This window comes from Pinus tabuliformis, chromosome 8 (assembly GCF_031772625.1).
Source record: "Pinus tabuliformis cultivar Carrire ecotype Pingquan chromosome 8, CPIR1, whole genome shotgun sequence".
Classification (NCBI taxonomy): Eukaryota; Viridiplantae; Streptophyta; class Pinopsida; order Pinales; family Pinaceae; genus Pinus; species Pinus tabuliformis.
The window spans coordinates 1,619,535,764-1,619,555,071 of NC_142294.1; the positions used below are offsets into that span (position 1 = coordinate 1,619,535,764).

Genomic DNA, 19,308 nt, shown 5'->3' on the forward strand with positions numbered 1-19,308 from the left:
ACTCTTCAACTTGTCCAGATGATGAACCACACTGATTGGTTCGAAACACATCGACAAATGTTTTCTACATGTAATTTAAGTCTAAACCCTTCTTAAAAAATTATATACATGTATACAAATAACGAACAACCTATCACCTCGTGCTCTCGAACATTTCACTTTCAAGAAATAGTTGCTTTGGTTTTTGTTGAATCAGATGCGCTGCTTTATATTCCACGTGAACAAAATAAATAAAAGTGAAGTGTGTATGGTGAAAAACTGTCCCACATTCATTGTGAGATTAAGAAGAGAGAGAGGACGGACTACAAATTAGCGGGCGATTGATGTATGAACTTACGGAGCCGTGTGGTCAACACAAAGCGAACTATTCTTTCGCCTTTTACTAAAGAATACCGTGTGTTGGCCACAATCAGCGGCATACGCCAATTTTTGGAGGCTTCTCTCTCATTTGAGATATGAAGCCCACAAAACAAATCCAAAGTGGAATCAGTGGCCCCCATATACTCTTCAATTTGCAAAACCAAAGCGGAATCAATGACACCCATATACTATTCAATTTGCAGGTATGTAGGTGCCTTATTTCGCAGCTATATTTAGGTTCTGTGATATATATGTTATGTATCAAAGATCCGTCTGAAAAGATCATCATGTTGGTAATTAAATGGTGCAAAATCAAATCCGCACGTGTGCTTCTATTACTTAACAAAAAAGAGAGAGCATTGGGGATTGGTTTTGTTTGTTCAATGCTCCCAATATTTGCGCATGGAAAATCGGTTGACTCACATCATGAAAAGAGAGAGCACTGGGGATTGGTTTGTTTGTTCAATGCTCCAAATGTTTGCGCATGGAAAATCGGTTGACTCCCATCATGAAGAAATAATTTGACTTGATAGACTTGGGTTGGGTCCATGTACCATGACTAGTTTCTGAAGTGTTCAATTCTGTCTGTTCAACTAAATCAGGCTGGGGATTTGCGTCCCTTCCCCAAACTATACTTGCTCATGCAGCCAACTCCAATTCTGTCTCTGTTCAACAGCTAAATCAGGCTGGGGAGCATGACCATGAAAATGAGGTTCTGTAGAAGGGGCTTAATATTAAGTACTAGCTCCCGCATGTGATGCAGTGCGAAAATGATCATAAGGATGACCGAGCATAGAAGGTTGCCCATATGAAGGTAGGCGAAACGTAGGAGGTCCTCCACTATAAGGGTTTCCATCTGTATTATTACGAGTGGAGAAGTGAATCTGACCAAAAGGATTGGAGGTAGAAGCAACAGATCCTCTGACTCCATCCGCAGCGTGGGATGTCCCCGGTTGATCTCGTCGGGTGGAAGAAAACCTTTTCACCCGCTCAATATTGTTCCATTTGCGTCCCTTCCCCAAACTCCTACTTGCTCATTCAGCCAACTCCAATTTGACCTTATCATTCCAAAAATTTCAAATCAACAGAAGTATCTGGATTATCCAAAGGTTCTACCCAAAAGTTCACAGATATGTTTCTGAAATTTTGGGTTATGTCTGCCAAAACATTTGAAGTAATTTTGGCTCATCATAAAATTGGACTTTAAAAAATTTCAAATCAATAGGAGTATCTGGACTACCCAAAGGTTTTCTGCAATAGGGAGAAATTAGACTTTAAAAAATTTCAAATCAACAGAAGTATCTGGACTAACCAAAGGTTTTCTGCAATACGGACAGATATAATTAGGAATTTGTGTAATAAATTATCTGACAACAAAGATGCCCAGATGGCACTTACCAGTAGATTCAACAACAAAACTGCAGAGAGATGAATAAAAGATTTAGGGACCACCTTGCTGCTTAAAAGAGCTGGTGTTACGATGCGGAGATGGCACTTACCAGTAGATTCAACGACAGAATTGCAGAGGGACGAAGAAAAGCTTTAGGAACCAAGTTGCCGCTTAAAAGATCTGGTGCTAATGGATTTATGTTGGTTTATTTTATTATTATTATATATATATATTATAATAATAATTATTTAATTTTATTGTTTTGGTTTAATTGGATATTAAATTGATGGAAAAGATTTTAATAATAATAATTATTTAATTTCATTGTTTTGGCCTGATTAGAGATCAAATTGACGGTAATGATTCTTTTGTTTTGTCAGATAAAAAACAAATAGACTTCTTTATTTATGAGATATATATATTTTTACAGCGATTTTACTTGTTAGTTTACAAAAGTGAAATATACATACAATATCCCCTCTAAAAAAACCTGTATCTTCCAAAAAAAACACATGTTCTTCACCGTTAGATCTAATCATTTATACATTAATTATTTATATATATATATATAGGCCTCAACTTTTTTTAGTTGATTTACCAGCGATACACAAGATGTTACACATCTCATCCATACTGTATCGTCGAATGCAGTTTGCTTTTCTAGGTATGATAATACTATGCCTTAATTCAATTGTTGTAAAAAAGGCAACCCAAAACCAATCTACGAAGTCCCATTTTTGAGAAATAATCAGATTCCAATGTCATAAGAGTCTTGGTCACGTTAACACAAAAATGGGAACACAAATATGAATTCATTTGTACCGGAAATGTTGCCAAACATAAATTTACAGTAGAAGGGAATAGATATTTTCTCTCCTAGGGTTCATATATCAATCTACGGAGTCCCATTTTTGAGAAATAATGAGATAAGGTCATAAGTCTGTGTCACCTTAACACAAAAAAAACTTGGAAAAATAGGAACACAAATATGAATCCATTTGTACTTGAAATGTTGCCAAGCATAAATTTACAGTGGAAGGCAATACATATTTTCTCTCCTATCGTTCATAGAATTTTACACTGGTTTGTTGATTGTGTGCCACAACCATACTTGAAATGTAAAGAAGATTTGACAAAGTTATAATTAGAATTCACTCCAAAAGCACATATCCAAATCACCACAGGGAGATTTCTACCTATATCCAAGACACTAAAATGGAAAGTGAATATATCAAGCATGTCACATTGAACACTGTAAATGTTAGAGAGACTAAACTGAATTTTTTTTTTCCAAAGTCTTGGCCGTGCCTTTGTCATGTTGTTGACGGTGCTGGACCTGCCAACATGTCAAGGGGATCTCCCCGGTAAGAAGTCCCAATTAGACCTCAGACCGTTTGGTGTAGGAGTCCCAGCATTGGGTCATAAGGTAATGCTTTGACCGCGATGTCGCACAGAGGCAAGTAAGATAACTCTGTCAGTAGCAAGGGTGTGATTGATGCAGTGAGTCAAGGAATGAGTATGAGAGGTTCCAACACTTCAAAGGGAGAGGAAGGTGAAAGTGAGTTCTAGGTTGAAAGAGATTAGTCCCAACTCGACTAGGAACACGCCACACAAAGGACATGCACAGCTTCCGGCAGAGCAGTCGACACGGATGCGACAGTCACAACATACAAGGTAAGATAACACGAACAACACTCACGGATTAGTCTGAGACAAGTGTGATAGTTGATATAACAAGGTTCAGAGAAAGGTCTGTCTGGTGTCCGGCAGAGAAGTCGACACAGACGGTGACAACATTAACAACATATGCAACACATTAACAACAAGATTCATATAATTGCATACATATTATTTCATATACAAGTACGTAAGTTAAACAACATATATCATTAAGGCAACCAGAACAGTCCAACTACAATAACAACATATGCATGAAAATGTGTTGGCTCTTATTATTAAAGAAGTGTAAGTCACAATCATACAATACACCATGTAAACCTGCTAGCCCCATCAGTGGAACGTTATAGCCACATCCACCTGCTCCTCCAAAGAGATGTACTAGCTCCGTGCAGTGGAGAAGCCAAGGCGCATTACAATACTGTCCAAGCCTTCTTTAAGATAGTCTTAGTAGAAGCTTGGCTGACCAAAAGCCCATACAATGAGTTATGAGGGACTATTTATAGCAAAGGGTGGGGTGACACTTGACCTTCCCCTTTGTGACAGTTCAACTACCGTCATGACTCTTCACCTACTCTATGACTGTTACATCCAACTGTTGACACTCGACTTACACTTGACATGACTCAACATTACAATGCACATGTACTCATGTGAGACAACATGGCTCGAGCAAGCCTTGTAAGACATCACTGACACTCGGTCCACTGTGGTGAGACCAATTGTTTGACATGCTTGTGATGGTGAAGCTGGTGAGCTGATGCCAAGCTTGGTCGTTCGTGATGATGTGCATGTACCTCATGGTGACATCTTGTTGAAGCGAACTCTTGCCTCCGTTGCAACCGGTGCATTGGTTCAGCCCCTTCATCCAACTCCTCTGCTAACATGCACATGGTCTTCTTGGGTACGGTTGCACTGGAAACACACTGATGCACAGTGTCCATGCTGATCTTCAAGGTCATGTGCATCAACTTGCCAAAGTGCATGTTCAAACCCGGTTGGACTTGCTTCTTGCCTTCGCCTTGGTGAGTGTGTTGAATGGGTTGGATTGCATGCATGCGCTCAACAACATGCATATTGCTGGATCCTTTGCATGCGATCAACAACATTGCTCACCATGTTTGCTCTGTGTCAGCTGTTGGGATGGATCCTTAACTCGTACTGGCGTAGTTTCATCCATGAGTGCATGTTGCGCCCATTGTTGTTCCTGTTCCTACTGCAACTCATTGGACTGTCTGTGCAGCTTCATGTTCTTCCTGAGTTGCTGCTTCAGCACATGCAACTCCTTCTTTGTTCCATCTTCTGCCTTCACGCGATCTTCATGTCGCACCGTCACTTCATAGCCTGAGTCTCCAAAGTTGCTTTCATTATCAGTGGATCTACTTGATCTTGCAACTTTGCTCTACCTCTATGTTGTCAACAACCTTCCTCTTGCATTCGTTGCATTTGGTATGCTGCCTTCACCTGTTGTTCATGACACTGCTTGCTGTGATGATGTTGCTTGATGTCCTTGTCCATGAACAACTTGATGTCTTCGTGAGTAGGTAAGCCCACGGACACTTGATCAACTGCATCCCCAACCGTGCTTTGAACCATGTCTTCGTCTCTGCTCTTTTGGAAACCATTGTACCTGTACTGCTGAGAGGCAAATGAACATCTGTGATATCTGGAGACATGGCAACACTCATAACAAGTAATCTGTAAGTCGAAAACCAAAATGAACATGAGAACTGACTTGCAACATACCTAGGTGAATGATCATGAAGGTTGCGCAATTTCAGTCGGGAGACCGACTGCCATGACTACACAAGGCATAGTCCGGGCTATTAAGAGACTCACTGACTGCTGGAACTGCGCAATGCACAATCCATTTGGGCAATTAGCTTCTCGGATTGCGCAATGAGCAATCCTAGCTCGGAAGGACTGCTGGCCCAGGGGTAGATTTGCGCAAATTTTTGAGCTAAGCAACCACTGACATCTAGAAATGCGTAATTCAGTCCAGGATGTTAGTGTTGGGCCATAATGCACAATTCAGTCCAAGAGGCCAGTGTTGGGCCATAATGCACAAATCTGGAGAGGAATGTGAGCCTTCCTTCTCCAGATTGTGCAATGCAGCCTTGGTGAAAGTAGAGACCGGGCCAAGGTTGGCCCAACTCAACGACGAACAAGTGAAAGCAAGTAAGTCGATGAAATGCATGGCGACACTAAGTGATAGCATAAGTGATAAACAATGCATGCAAAACATAAATGGAGGATTGAGCAAACAAATCAACATGAATGTGGGTGAGGTCGTTCACCAGTTGGGCGAATGTCTGTGCAAAACAATTTCATGCATTCGACAATAGTGAGATAACAACGAAAATTGAAACAAAGCTAGGACAAGTTAGAATATATGTAAATGACAACAGGCGTTCAAAGAAATCAAGCAAACAATACTCATACAAGTGAAAACCCAAAAAGAAACAGAAATGCAACACAAGGCATGGGAAGCGAGCTTACCCCAAAACAACTGAGCTGAATGTGCCGACTGCTCCTAGATGTGATGTGGGATGTCAGAGCTATAAGGTTGATGTAAGGAATGAGCTTTGCAGCATCCGGTTGATGAGTTTTGATAACATCGAGGTTGTGACGCGCATGCCACAAATCTAGGGGAAGCGACACTTGGAGGGAGGTTTCTGAATTTTTCCTTACATGTAACCTCCAACTGCTAAACATAGATCCCTGAAACAAGGGATGCATTTGCATGCTGCCTTGGGAGAAGCAACCTATGCATGCAAGTCTGTTTTGCTTGGTCCTAGAGGGAACCGGTCAAATCAGGTGCACATGTAAGCGACTGCTCGACTGCTAGAGAAACATGCAAATTTCTGATCGTAAGCTGGGCTGACTGCCCAAGGGGATTGCGCAATTTCTGGACCTAGCAGCTGACTGCTGCCCAGATTTGCGCAAGTCCTGGGCTAAACGACCTGTTGATGGAAAAAATTGCGCAAATCTTGCTGGGAGGGTTGGCTGGCAAGATTGTGCAATCCTGGAGCCCAGCAGGCTATTAGAGGGAATTGCACAATTCCTAGAGGGAAGGCTGGTTACCCTCTAGAAATGCACAAATTTCACTGGGAAGCTGCTCAGCCTGCAGCTGGACCAAGTTCGGATGAGTAGCATGTGAAGGGAAAAGATCAAACTGTGATTGACAGGCTGCCTTTGAGCAAGAAAGACACTGAAGCTTGAGGACTTGGCACAACAAGGCAAGCTACTGTGAAGGTTGGTAGGGAGGCTCCAAAATAGGCTAAGGCAAAATTTTGGAGGATGGTTGTAGCCGCTACAACACATACCTTAATAATTTTCATTGTTTAGAACATTTATATTCTCGGCGAAGATAAAAAAATTGTGACTTAACATAGAAACAATATACCCCAACTCATGTATGTTTGTAATTTGTGATCAACTTGATTAGTAGTCCGACATAAAGTTGAAGAAAGCACATGAGAAATTGGAAAGGGACATTGAAATAGAGAGATCCTAGAAGATCAATGTGAAAATAAAAAATTTCATTGTCCTCCATTAGTCAGCTAACTTTGGAAATTGTTGATGCAAAATTTTTGTTCTGAACGTGGGAGGATTATAATGCTTCCTGAAGGTAGAATCTTTTATTGCAACCATATGGACGGATTATAATGCTTCCTTAAGGCAGAATCTTTTATGGGAAATCGTAGTTGTATCAGGCATGATGATGCTATTTGATGCTTCAAGTTTGTTATGGTTGCTGTGGCTACGATTTTGGCAGATCACCTACATTTACCGCACCTGTGGTCTTCCAGTTGATGAAGCTTTGATTTCTCTAGCAGAGATGTGGCTATTTAAAAAGTTACTTTTTTTCTACAAAAATGTGGCATGTCCAAACACATGTGGCTGTCCAAACAGTTGATGAAGCCATGTGGTTGTCCAAACAATTGATGAAGCTTTGACTACTCTGACAGAGATGTAAAAAACAAGGTAAGCTATTTTAAAAACATGAATGAATTTAAATATTTAGGTAATTTTAATTCAAATCATTACTTGTTAGGTTCATTATGTAATGTGGTAAAAATGTTTTGTTTTCGCTTAAAAAAATAGTAAATAAAATTTTTAGATGTTTATATTAAATAATATTTAAAAAAAATAGTAAATGAAATTTTTAGATGTTTATATTAAATAATATTTATTTCAATTTTAAAAAATAAAGGAAAAAAATCTTAAATTTTATACATTGTCTAAATATGCCTATATAAAACAAGTATATTGAAACAATAGTTTATATCTATAAACTATTGTTTCTATATATATATATATAATCTCAAAAGAAGAAGTAATTAAATTTAGTTACTTTTTAATAAAATGACGTGTAATTCATTCCATTTTTAATACAAATTTATTTGTTATTGAAAATATATTAATAAAAATAAAAATATTTATTGTTTTTTAATGAATTTTTTTCTAAAAATATTGAAAAAGATTTGTTGGAATTGTAAATTTAAGTTGTGTAGTTTATACAATCAATTGAGAATGACACTTTTAAGGCATTGTATCTATTTATGATGTTGATGATGATGCTTAACGTTCACTAGACTGATGAGGTCTATCAAACCTTAAGAAAAGAAATTAGTTGAGGTTTTTAAAAATATTATTTCTATAATCAAATAGAAGGGAGAGGAGCGTTTTGAGATGGTTGAACAAGTCAAGAAGGTAAAATATTATTTCTATAATCAAATAGAAGGGAGAGGAGAGTTTCGCGATGGTTGAACAAGTCAATAAGGTTGGAAGTCTGGCAAATGTTTTGGAAATGAGAACGGATGCGAGTGAGGGTCGAACAAACCAAGAGAAAGTGCATTTCATTTTCAATTCTCTTAGTGTCACACAATTGACAGATTATAAGTGCATTTCATTTTCAATTCTCTTAGCGTCACACAATTGGTGAATTCTTTCTTCCCGGGGTGTTTTGGGGATACCAACACTCAGTTTCACTTCGAAGCTAGTGGGAGTTAGTTCTTATCTTCGCAATGTTCATTTTCTTCTTAGTATTAGTTAAGACAAAGAGGTAATTCTGGTTAGTGAGAGAGGGGTTGATTACCTCCTTATAGTACCTTAGTTTCATTTTCCCCTCAAGCTCCTTTCATCACACAACTTGTCTTTAAATTTGGAAGTGATAGTATTTTTAGTATTATCTCTATTCTCCAAGATGTTCTCCTCCTTTACCCCCCATTAGTTGAACCATGCCTGGGAACCCTTGTGCCAAACTTGGTTGAGCTGAAGGCAGGGTTTGGGCTAGAGATAGAGAAAGAAGCAATTCTGGGGAACCTCTTGGTTTCCATGTTGTAAAGCTTCTTTTTATACATTAGACATCTAAACATAACTATGCTTTTAATAGGGAAAATGCTAGCTTTAGTCAAGAGGATAGGATAGAGAGTATTACCTTTATATTACCTTTAATCTTGAGGTTGTACATTATAAATTGCTTTTGGATCATCTCATCTTCCTCCATGATTCTCTAGATATACTGCAACCCCAAACTTCATATCCTTATAAAATCATGAGGGTGACAAGAGTCTTGAAGAGGTACTTTTTTTATTTCAAACTGAGAGATCAATCATCTTACAATTATTTTCAACCTCATAATAAGCTTTCCAGCCACCAATAATTCTTTTCTCAATGTTGTAATCCCAATTGAGTTGATGATTAATGTCAATACATTCAAAAACGCAATTTAAATAACGAAAAATTACACATGGTATCATAGATTGATCAAGTTTCTATAGGAATTAAATTTCGATGCAAATCTTTTTTCAAGTTTTGCACCCTAAAGATGGGTTTTCATATATAAGAGATTTGATCCTTATGGGGCTTGGTAAAACTGTGGTTAAAATGGATTTATAATGGTTAATTAAATTTAAATATAAAGTTTTGAAATATAATGTTTAAGAATATGAATCATTATATTAATTTATATGGTGAAATCTGTCTATCTATATTATATATATCACATTTATATATTTAGAATATTTTCATTTTTAATTATATATTTATTAATTAAATTTATCAAGTTTTATATACTTTATGAAATAGTTTGCATGGGTAGTTCAATGGTGATTGTTGTGATATGAAGTCTTTGTGAAGTTTGAGGTTTTAAGTTGTTTATTCCTAAATTCTCTTCAATTTCTAGATTCCACGACCATTAATTTTGCTAATTATATATATTCTGAAAATGAAGTTATATAATTTCTTCCATACTCAATATATAGTTGATATATGGTAGAACATCCATCTTAATGACTCATCTATCAAACATTTAAACACATCATCTATTAAACCTTTGAAAACATCAAATATCTTAATATGAAAATATTTTTCAAATTTTACATTATAAAAAAAGTTTAAGCTTTATTTTATCCTTTTAACATTTAATAAATTTAAGATTAAGATGAACTCTATACTAATAATTATTCTATTAATTAATTTTATAATTAATAAATAGTATTAAAATTTTGAGCCGAGAAGGGAAGATATTTGGGGATTGAAGAGATATTTATGGAGAAGTTGTGTGGTTTCTTTCTCCCTTACGGGAGTTTTACGTGTTCAGTGAACCAGAAGTGAGGTGATGATGTTGGAAAAACGATTAAACATAACTCTTATGTGTTTAGCTTATCAATTTGACACATTAAACAGAAAAAAAAAAGTATTTCTTACATGAAAATTTTGCTTAAAAAAATCCAGTCACACCATTCTCTAACACACATAACATTTGCAGCAGACTGTAAAAAAAAACCACAAACACCTACTTCAACACCTCTTTGTTCACTGAAGGCCTACAACTCCCCATAAGAGAAAGAAATCACACAACTCCTCCATAAATCTCCCTAGAATTTCCACATATCTTAGTTGCTTCTCCAAGTTCATCCTCTTTGTTAGAAATTTTTTGTGCTACTTTCACCTCAGCTTAGCACCATGAATCTATCTTCAAAGATAGGGTCATTAATAGGAAGTAGCTTTTCCGAGGTGCGTTTAGCAAAGTTGAATCAGCATAATATTTGTGAGTTTGTGTTACATTTTTTGCGTGGTACAGAGTTTAGTTGTTATTATTATTATTATTATTATCTAATTTTAAAGTCATGGTCAAGCAAGACACCAGATTGATGTACAAGACTTTTTGTTTGTGGAACAAGAAACTCACCTCCATACAGAAATTTAACTATTAAATCTATAAAAATATACATACTTTTATCGCTCTCTAATTTTAAAACTGTGACCTTTTAATACTACTCACCATAGTCTTCTAGATCCTGCACACAACTTTCAGCATATTGTGTGATTAGTAAGGTACTCTTAGCCGGCACTAGATCCTGCACACAACTTTCAGCATATTGTGTGATTAGTAAGGTACTCTTAGCCGGCACTTTAGGACTAGGTCATTGGGAATAATAACCTCCATCAGACCACTTTATTTCCTGATCTTGTTTATTTGAAGTTTCTCACAGATTAACACAACTTCAAATGTGAAAATGAACAATCCTGTTTGTTGGAGTTAAATATATGACATCAAGAGAGGGGCAACACTCCAGTAAAACCTAATCCATGAATCCTCCAACTTACATGTATATTTTAATCCACTAAAGGGCAATGACATTTTCAGTAAAAATTCTACTTTATAGCTGTAATTTTCATGTTTTTTTGGTTTAAATTACTTTAAAGTATATAGAAATAACTTTTATTTGAAGTATTTATCTTTTTTTAATTGTAACTTCTTATTTACAAGGTATGAAGGAGGTTACATTCGGCATACATACCGAAAGTATGTTTCGTTTCAAGATATGTTGCTTCGGATTTCAAATTTTGTCTAGCAAAAAAGACACTAATAAAACCTGCAATGGGTTACTACCTTTTTCCAGTTATAAAAATTAGTAATGGCACTGTTATACAAAATGACCAAAGCAGCAAATTTTATTAGAAAGGTTAATTAATTATTAATTTGAAGTATTTAATCTCATTATAAAGGTTAATTATTAAAGCTGGTCATTGCTATTTTTATTGAATAGGAATTTAGCTAAAAATAAATAATTTTTTGGATTTCGAGATATTTTAATTAGTTTTTAAATTTTATAATTATTTTTTAAAATAATTTAATTTATTAAAAATTGAAAAAACACAAAACTGTGAAACTTTGAGTAATATTATTAAAAACAAAAATAAATTAATAAGTAAATAAATTGATTTCTTTTTTAAATCAATATATTTTATATTTTTTTCTATTAAGTAAAATTTTTGCATATATCGTTAAAACAATACAAAATTGTTAAGAACAAAATCTATATTATCGTGTTAATAATAATGCATTGGTTAACTTGATTGTTTTAGAAGGATCGATCGGTTTGAGCTCTGGAGCAGCCATGAAACCCTAGCTGCGCCTCTGCGCCCTAGCTGCTCTGCGGCCCGTGGCTTTGGGCCCTCTGCCCCCCTTCTCAGCGTTCCTTTTTGAGCTTCTACGGTTCAGAGTGCATGCCTTCTGCTGGGTGGGAAGATTAAGCCAAGCTCGCCCTTATGGAGGCCCCGAGCTCGCCCCAGACAGTCTTGCCTTCATCTGCCGAAGCTTTCTCTCGGCTCTTAGCCGGCTTGCCGCAGAAGAAGAAGAGCGAAGCAGCCAAGTTTGTCAAGAGGCTAGAAGACATTCCTGAAATCTCCCTGCCGCCAAAGACCCCGATTTAAATTGCTATCTCCTTAGCTAAGCGGGCTCTCTTTGGCCAGTTCACCGGTCTATGACCTTCCCCTAAGTCCACTGAGTCCTAGGTAAATAGGAACTGGGCTCCTCTAATCAAGAGCAGCGTCACCTCCTACTTCTTAGGACAAGGCTTTTTCCTCTTCGAATTCACCTCAAATGAGGACAAGGATCCAATCTTTCAGAATGGCCCCTATTTCATGGGCCCCCAAGGTTTGCACCTCAACAGATGGACGCCGAATTTCAACCCTGCAGTCGATGTCCCCTCGGCTGTCCCTGTATGGGTCAAACTTCCTAATCTCCCAATCCATTGCTGGAACTGGGACTCGCTGAAACACATCAGAAATGCCCTTGGGAAATTCATAGATAGGGAAAACAGCAAAGATCAATATGACTGTGCTCGTATCTGCGTAGAAGTAGACCTAGAGGTGGGTCTCCCGGAAGCCATCAAAATCAAAGTAGGAAACTGGTCCCATTTGCAGAAGTTGGACTATGAGCAGTTGCCTTTCAAATGCCGAAAATGTCATGTCTACGACCACTTCGCCAGAGGATGCCCAACCAATGTGGAACCAGAAAAGAGTAAAGAAGAAGTTTGGAATCAGGTCAAACGCGCCAGGAAAAATCAAAAGCAGGCTGGTCCCAACGGAAGAGGTCCTCAGGCCCCCCCTCAGCAACCCCCTCCCAGAAAGGATCATGAAAACAAATTCGCCCTTCTAAGCTCGCAAATAGAGGAAACTCAGGAACCAGAAAATAAAAAATTAACCCCACCCTCTAAAGGCACCCCCAAAGGGTCTGGAAATGGAATTGAGCAAGTTGGAAGTGGTGTACCAACAATAGAGGCAATGGATGAAAGTGGTGTCCTAGCAATAGATATGGCAATGGTTGAGAGCTCCAAAGGAAACACTGTCGCAGCAGAGGAAGAGGAGCATGAATCGGAGTGCTTGGAGGAAGAAGGGGAAATAGGAGAATCCCAAGCTTCGATAAGGAGATCCACAAGAGGCCGCAAATCAGATCAGGATAAAAGAGAGTAGGAAACTTTCAAGGATAAGCTTCAAGGCAGCCAGCCAACCCTTGAGAAGCTCCTAGCATCAAAAGCAAAGATGGCGAGAAACCAGCCCCAAGGCTCCAAGGGAGCCAACTAGAAATACAAATGATGAAGATAGTCTCCTGGAACTGTAGAGGTATGGGGAGCGGAATTAAAGAAGAAGCCATCAAAAGCTTAATAAGAACATAAGCTCCTGACGCACTTCTCATCCAGGAGACCAAACTGGAAGACTTCGTCTTCCTTCAGGCAACCAAGAAACTCTGGAACAAATGTGAGGTGAAAGCTATCTCAGCCCAAGGGGCTTCCGGAGGCCTGGCCACTCTTTGGAACTCTAGCAAATTCTCATTCGTTTCTGAGACCCTCAATACTCACTGGCTGCTCTTAAAATTGCAGCACTTAGACTCAAAAGAGATTATTAGCCTCTTCAACGTGTACATCCCCGTGAATGCTGTGGAAAAAAAGGCCTGCTGGGACTCCATAAGAACCCAAGAAGATCTAGTTAATCTTGAGAATATCATCATAGCAGGAGATCTCAATCTTACTCTCTTATCAGCAGACAAGAGAGGAGGCAGCATTGTTCGAGATCCGACAAGGGAATGGGCAGAGGACCTTATGCAGGACTGGGATCTGCTGGACATCAAGCCAATCTCTGGTAAGTACACTTGGACTAACAAAAGAATTGGTCCTGGACACATTGCTGCTAGATTGGATAGATTCTTAATTCAAAGCTCTTTTATTCTGCTTGGATTAGAGGCTAGAGTACATATCCTCCCATGTAGCACTTCGGATCATAAACCCATTAAGCTGGAATTGGTGTTTCAGCTTCACCTAGGTCTAATCCCCTTCAGATTCAGCCTGCTCTGGACTAATGAATTAGACTTCATGCATTTAGTTAAGGACATCTAGATGCAAACAATAAAAGGCTCCCCCTTTTTTGTCTGGGAGGAGAAGCTCAGAAGAGTGAAAAGGGCTCTAAAAAGCTGGGCCAAAACTCTGCCCAATCCAGCAAATGAAAGAAAAAATCTTCAACGCAGTCTGGAAAATCACCATCTCCAAGCTGAAACAGCTAACATAACTAAAGAGTTTCTAGATAAAGAAGCCTAGCTCCAGCAAAACTTCCACAAGGCTTGTCTAACAGAAGAAGAGTACTGGAGACTTAAGTCACACAGTCTTTGGCTTAAAGCAGGGGATAGGAACTCTTCCTTCTTCCATAAACAAGCTCAGGCAAGGAAATGTACCAATGCCATTTCCGAAATCAAAGATGGCACTATTACTCACAAAGACAATGCAAGCATAAAAAAAGTTGCCTCCCTTCACTTTAAAAGCCTATATAGTGAAGATAAAAATCTGGACCAAAGCTCTGATATGATTGACGTGGTTCCCTCCCTAATCACTATTGAAATGAACCACCTTCTTGAAGCTAAAGTCACTAAGAATGAAGTCAAGGATGCCCTCTTCACCATGGACCCGAACAAAGCCCCTGGACCGGATGGATTTACAGCCAAATTCCTCCAATCTTGCTGGCAGATTGTGGAAAAAGATCTATACAAAATGGTTATTAAGTCCCAAGCTTGCCAGAAAATTGGAGGCAGCACGAACTCTACTTTTCTGGCTCTCATCCCCAAAGAGAAAGGAGCCAACACTTTCAACAAGTTTCGTCCGATATCGCTATGTAATATCGATTACAAACTGATTACTAAAGTCATTGCTAACAGACTTAAGCTCATCCTCCCCAAAGTCATTCCGGAAAGCCAAGGAGGATTCATTCAAGGGAGACAGATAGTGGACAACTACATGCTGGTCCAAGAGGCAATCCACTCAAGTATGAGTCGCAAGGAAAAAGGTATGGTTGTCAAGCTTGATTTAGCAAATGCTTTTGATAGAGTCAAGCATAGTTTTCTGCTGAAAGTCTTACACAAATTTGGATTTGGGGAGAATTTTATAAATTGGATTTGGGCCTGCATTTCGGAGCCTTGGATCGCTCCATTAGTAAACGGCAGAGCTGCAGACTTTTTCAAAGCCATGAGAGGGCTCAGGCAGGGGTGCCCTCTCTCACCCCTTCTTTTTGTTCTTCAAGCCTCTGTCCTTAGCTTCTATTTAGAAAAAAAAAATGATGGACCAAGAAATTGCTCGGCTCTGTATAGCAAGAGGTGTAAAAAACATCAATCATGCCCTCTTTGCAGATGACATCTTGTTATTGGGAGCTGCCTCTGTGCTTATAGCCTCCAGATTTAAAGGAGTCCTAGATGAGTTTTTTTTTATCTCAGGAAGCAGTCTAAACAATGGCAAATGCCATATCTATTGCTGGAACACCACTTCCATCATGCTCAATTCCATTTCCAGAACCTTTGGTTTCGCAGCCTCCTCAAACTGGTCTTCCTTCAAGTATTTGGGCCTTCCTGTTTTTCTTGAAAGAGCCTTCAGTAGAGATTGGCTTCCCCAGCTAGAGAAATTCAAGAACAAGCTGCTTGCCTGGGGCTTTTCCTGGCTCAATATTGCTGGTAAGTCTGTCCTCATTAAATCAGTCCTTAACAATCTTCCCTTATTTCAGTTTTCTGTTCTTCTTGCTCCCTTCGAGATTCTCAGGAAAATGGAAGAGATCATTCGGAATTTTTTTTGGAAGGGGGGCAAGCAATGAGAAAAAGTTTCCATTAGTCAGCTGGGAATCCATCTCCAAACCTCTCTTGGAAGGAGGCTTGAATTTCAAAAATCTTGGATATCAAAATATAGCCATGGGAGCTAAGCTCATTTGGAGAATTATTGCTCCTAACTCTGGTTGGGTACATCTAGCTCTTTGGAAAAAATATTTTAAGGGAAAACGCTTCCGCTGTCTAGACCATCCTCTGCCGCTCCTGAATACACCCTTCCAGAAGCTCTGTTCAAAAGCATGTTCGCTTATAAATAATCATGCCTACTAGGTCCCTGGCAATGGAAAAAGGATCAACCTTTGGATAGACAGAATTATGAACAATGAGCCGCTGGGAGACTGTCCCTCTCTCCAAGCGTTGCGCAGTTGGATGAACGATGTTGGAATGCGTTCCCTGTGGGATATCTCAGCCTGGCAGGAATCTCGTTGGCCTAGCTAGAAAATTGAAACGCCCCTAGATCTGGCTATAGAACGCAAGGAACTGCTCTCCAAGCTTCACGGATTGGCTCCTTCGTGGATGCGAAGCAGGGATTCTAGAGGTTGGGGCATGCAGGCTGGTGGTTATTCCGTTGCTCAGGGATACACCAAGCTGTGTGTGCGCCCCCATGTGGCCATGAATCCAGAGCCTTGGAAAGGGATTTGGTACCACCCCTCTCTGCCTAAAATCGATATTTTCAATTGGTTGTTATGTCATTCCAAAATCTTGACTGACGATAATCTGCAAAAGCGTGGCTTTCACGACCCTTCAAGGTGCAGACTTTGCAAGGTAAATCAGGAAAGCGTTTCACATTTGATGCTAGAATGTTCCTTTACTTTGCAGATCTAGTCCGCGTTGCTGAATACTTTGAGTTCTAGCTTCGAGTTGCCTTCCTCCACTGCTGATTTTTTTGACAAATGGCTGCAAAGGTACCCTGGGCCTCCTCCAAAATACAAAATTATTAGAGCTGTTTGGTTTATTCTCCCTAAAATTACCTGTTGGCATATCTGGCTTGAGTGAAACAAAAGGATTTTCAAAAATTGCGAGCAGGACTTCAAGCTAGTGACAGTTAAAATTAAATGCCAGTTAAAAGAGTGCCTGAGAGAACACAAAGATGATTTAAATCTCACCCTGCAAGATAAAAACTAGGGCTCTTCTCTCGACCTACAGTTCCAAAAATTGGTAAAGAGTATCTCCCTCCCAAAAGTTTGGCAAATAAGGGCTACAGCAAACGAGCTCCAGGGATGGATTGCAAACCAGCAGAGGCACTCTTTATTTTTTGATGGGGCTGCTAAGGGAAATCCTGGAAGAGCTGGTGCTGGAGGAGTTATATTGAACCCAGCTGGTTCTAGGATTCACAATTTCGCCTAGGGCTTGGGCATCGCTTCTAGCATCCAAGCTGAGGCTTTGGCTCTTTTTCAAGGACTCAAGATGCTGAAAGTGCTGAACATCAGGGAGGTTAATGTTATTGGAGATTCTCAGGTTATTATCAACACTATGGTGACTCGTTCTAAGCCAAAGGACCTAAGGCTAGCAAGGCTGATTCACAGAATTTTAGACCTTGGTGACTCTTTCCAAAATTTAAATTTCTATCATGTGTTGAGAGCCAATAATAAGGAGGCGGACAGTGAAGCTAACAAATCAGCCCTTCTTACGGTTGGTGCTCTTCCCAGAGGAGGACAGGAAATATGGGAAACCTATTCCTTAATTTAGAACATTGTCATGTTTTATTGCTTTCTATTAAATCAGTTTGTTTGTACCCACAAGCTTGGGAAAATCTTTGAAAATGATCACATAGTTGCAGCTAAGAAAAGATGTGAGCTAATCATAAATGTCACGGTCTTGCAAGGCTATTCGACACTTATCGTTTTAGACTCACCCTTTGTAATCCGCTCTTTGCCATTAAGGCCAAGTTTCTAATATATCCACTACCCGTTTCTGTAAAAAAAAATAAAAATAATGCATTGGTTAACTTTCTCCATCTTTTATTAGGTGGAAAGATCTACCACATTCTATTTTATCCAAAAATATAATCAAAATATTTAATAATGGTCAATTATCCAAAACATTTTAAAAATTTAAGAAAAAAAATGTTAGTGTCTATTTATAGGGTTTCCAATTTTTTTATTTAACAAGCTTAGATCTATCTGAACTCAGATATACCATGAGCCGAGAGGATCAAATCTCTTTGCAAAGAAATTTGATAGAGATTTGATCCTCTAGGGGCTTAGTAGATCCGGAGTTAAGATAGATCTAGGTTAATTTAATTTCCTCCTTTAAACAGGCCCTATTCCACATGAATAACATGGGTCAATACCATAGGTTCTCATCAACTTGGAGTTGTTGACCACCAAACCAAGTCAAATTTACTTTATTATTTTAAAGTTATTTTTATTTTAATGTAGAGTTATTTTTATTTTGTTTTGGCCAAGTGAAAAAATGACTAGTAACTTGACCAATTCAAGTTTACTTTATTATCTCTACTATACTATGTTATGTTTACAGGTTCCAACATCTCTACTATAGTGGGTTGGAGAGCACCTCTCTGCGCAATTATCAATAATTAATAAGTGGACGGTAGGGATTTAACCTACACAAATCAAAGGTTGATATTTATCTCCAAAATAGTTATGTTTTTTTTTTTTTTTTTTTCCTTTTAATTAAATTGAATGTTTGAAAAAAATGTATTATGGTTTTTTTAAGCATGTGATATTGATAAGCCATTGTATAAGCCCATGGTATTGTAACAAATCCTATTTAGTGCATCTAGAGATGCATTTTACAACACAGTATGAGGGAAATGTACGATTCTGTCAACATGTAGTTGACAAGTGTCCTTCTTAAAATAATAATAAAATATTCTCTAAATTGAGAAGTAGTGCGGACTATAATAACAAATAAAAATGAATATGCATGTTTAGTTAGTTTTAATTAAAAATATATAAAACATCAATAAGCTTATCCTCACTATGGTCATTTGATATGTTGCTGATATTACAACCCAATGTGTAAACATATTTCACTCACTCTCAATCATAAATAAAATATTTCAATGGCCACATGAAATAATATAATTTAATGTCAAATTTAAAAAGAGATAAAGTGATTAGAAGTAGAAAAAGTATGGTTAACATGTTTAAACCTTATACTTTTCAAAAATATTTCAACACGGGATTTAAATGAATCATTTGAAAATCTATGTTAATTAATTTATGTTGATATCAATTTCATATATATCTATATATAAAATAAAATAAAATAAAATTAAAAAAAAAAATGTTTAAAGAAAAGATTTTAATGTAGTATATAATAAAATATTCAATGACTAAAGAAAAAAGTAATTGGAATTTAAAAAATAAAATAAAAAATATCAAGTACTTCCTAATAATAATAATAAGAGAGAGATGTAATTCATTCAAATCAAACCTCTAGGGTTAGTTCAATTGGTTGAGTTCCTGTTGCTAAGCACCTCGCT

General features: G+C 37.9%; 1 non-coding gene across 1 annotated transcript; it reads left to right on the plus strand.

Annotated features, from left to right (window-relative positions):
- The first annotated feature begins 339 nt into the window (after nucleotides 1-339).
- On the plus strand, nucleotides 340-457 carry LOC149242293 (U5 spliceosomal RNA). Its single transcript, XR_016246855.1, has one exon. It is a non-coding gene; the product is annotated as a U5 spliceosomal RNA (small nuclear RNA).
- Nucleotides 458-19,308: the final 18,851 nt, after the last annotated feature.